General features: G+C 45.4%; 1 protein-coding gene across 10 annotated transcripts in view; it reads left to right on the top strand.

Moving 5' to 3' along the window:
- Ebf3 (early B-cell factor 3) overlaps positions 1 to 2,500 on the top strand; it is a 121,889-nt gene that overhangs the window by 106,730 nt on the left and 12,659 nt on the right. The window lies entirely within an intron of this gene.

Genomic DNA, 2,500 nt, shown 5'->3' with positions numbered 1-2,500 from the left:
AAGCTTACAATACATTTCGAGAAATGTATTGTTTTCTTCCCCTTCAGCAGAAAGTAACATTTGTTTTTGTTGTGTTTAAGGCAGAGTTTAAATTAATTTAACCTAGTGACACATGTTTGGAGACTAAGCATGCTGCTAAATAATTCCTTGGAATAAATTGCTCGGGAACCAAGTACATTAATTTACAGCTCTCCTGATGCTGACAGATGTGAGGGGGGAAGACCGACAAATATTAACATAAAACAAATTTGCTTTATTCTTCTTCATATTTCTTCTTCATCCCCGACTTGAGCTCACCCAAGGCTCCTTCTCTAATTATCCACGAGGTCAGTAAGCAAAATTGGGAAGAAGCTGGGAGATCAATACAAATTATCCCTGAGCAAACCAGTGCTGACAGTTTGAATTGCAGCATATGTTTACCCAAAATCAGGCAATTTATCTTAATATCAGCAAAGTAATGCAGTGCAGGTGAAAGGTCAGGCAATCTCTCCCCCTCATAATTACCCAGTTCTAAAACAGGAAAGTGGTATTGATTGGCCTGGCTCGGGGCTCTGTGACTGGACGTGCCAGCGCCTTGCCCTGGCTCGGCTGGGCTCTCGGCTGTAAACTCGACATGCTGAGGGTTTATTAGATGTGTGTGAAGGTCCTTATGCTTTCTCCTCTGGTTGTGGAATTTGCCAGTGAAGTCTCAGTGAGACCTTGCTTCACCAGCACGGGGTAGGGATGGGCTCTGGGGTTCAGAGGACAGTGACGCAGATGGACCCCACCAAGGCTAGGCGGCTCTGCAGACAGCAGCTGCTCCAGGAGGCGGAGGGGCACACGGGTTGCCCACACCCCAACAGAGCAAAATCTCCCGGGACTGTGAATGTGTGTCACTGTTCCTGCCACTTAAAGATGGGAGCAGTTTTTTTTTTTTTTTTGTAATTCTTCTGTGTGCTCTCCTGGGGTCTGTAGAAGCCTAACGCCTGGGTGGGATTTCGGGCTGGAGCAGCTGCCCAGCCCCCTCGCTGTGGCATGTCCAGCCTGGTAGGGACCTGCCCTGGTGTGCATTAGCGTCCTCTCTGAACTTTCCTCCCGCGTTGTGCTTGTTCTCGGTATTGAGCTCGTGATGTTGGTGCTTTTTGGTCTGAATCAAGAGGTGAAAGGTGCCCTCATATTTTTGCTGCTTTAAGATATTTTTGGTCATAGAAGAAGAGTCAATTCAACTGAAACACTGCAGAACGTCTCTCCCAGAGTGAAAGTGTATGGTTATTACAAGTCATAAAGCTTCTGAAAGCTTGCATTAAAGCGTCTATCACCTGTCAGGGGCATTTGCATGAAATCAATAACGGCCGCCCATCTATCTTTTCTGATCACCTTTCATCAGGCCGATTCATTAAGTCAAACAGTCATGGTGATTAGCTGGGAGAGAGGAGAGACCTGACATATTAGGAATGCAGAGTGGGCCATCTTTTTTGTTCCCTCGTCATGAAACATAACACTTTCATCCTTTCTGGACCAAGCCTTTTGGTGAGGCTAGAGCAGCCACCCATCCACCCGGATGCCCAAACTGTGGTTTTGCCTGACACCTTTGCCCAGGACCAGGCAGAGACATGACAAATTGTCCCCCAAGTCAACGCTGACAGCTTCTGATGATTAATGGTCTGATTATGAAGTGGTTTTACACATATAGAATTTACATCACAGAGAGTTAGAAATTTTGCCATGTCACATACACCGAGGCATTTTGAAGAGCTTTACTATTTGCAAAGAAAAAAGAGGGCAAAATCCCAGCAAAAGCCATGTCATGTAAAATCAATACATCGGATCAATGCTTTATTAACAAGAAAATGTCTTACTTCACATTCCTGTGCGGACCTTTGTCTCCGGGATGTATGATGGAATGTCAAATCATATTGTGGACCTCAACTTTCGGGCGTATTATTGAGTGTACGTGCCAGGCTTCCTGCGTTGCTTACAAGACACACCAGCAGCCCCAGCACTTGAGGATAACAGTGACCAATTATTGCAGAGAGCATTTTCCTAACCTTCCTCTTAGGAAGCCATAGCCTTTGTGTCCCCCTGCACTCTGCAGACCTGCCGAGTTGGGTGGTGTTAATCATCAAATTACTAATGAATGATGGCCCAAATTGCGGGTGGAGTAATGAATAGATGGCAGCAGGTCTTATTAGTCTCTGAAAACCTCCTGATTTATGTTGCGCCATGCACCGTGGAGTTACTGCACAGAAAACGATATCTACATCAAGAAGTAATGTACTCTAATAAGTATTTTCATCTTAACTTGCGTCCCTGGGCCTCCAGGCTCAGTTTTTGTTGGAGTCAGGCAGAGCCATAATAAAGCCCGATGGCTCCTTATAAAGCTTGTTAAACACAGTGTGTGCAGTCGGACGGAGTCCCGGCCATGATTCATGCACTGTACACAGCGCATGTGCTGCTGATTTATGGCCACGCACAGTTCATAGTCAAAATTACAATTTGAGGGATAAAAAGATTAATTACT

Source organism: Chinchilla lanigera, unplaced genomic scaffold (genome assembly GCF_000276665.1).
Source record: "Chinchilla lanigera isolate Chin_1 unplaced genomic scaffold, ChiLan1.0 scaffold00076, whole genome shotgun sequence".
Taxonomy (NCBI): Eukaryota; Metazoa; Chordata; class Mammalia; order Rodentia; family Chinchillidae; genus Chinchilla; species Chinchilla lanigera.
This window is presented reverse-complemented; position numbering and strand designations above follow the sequence as displayed.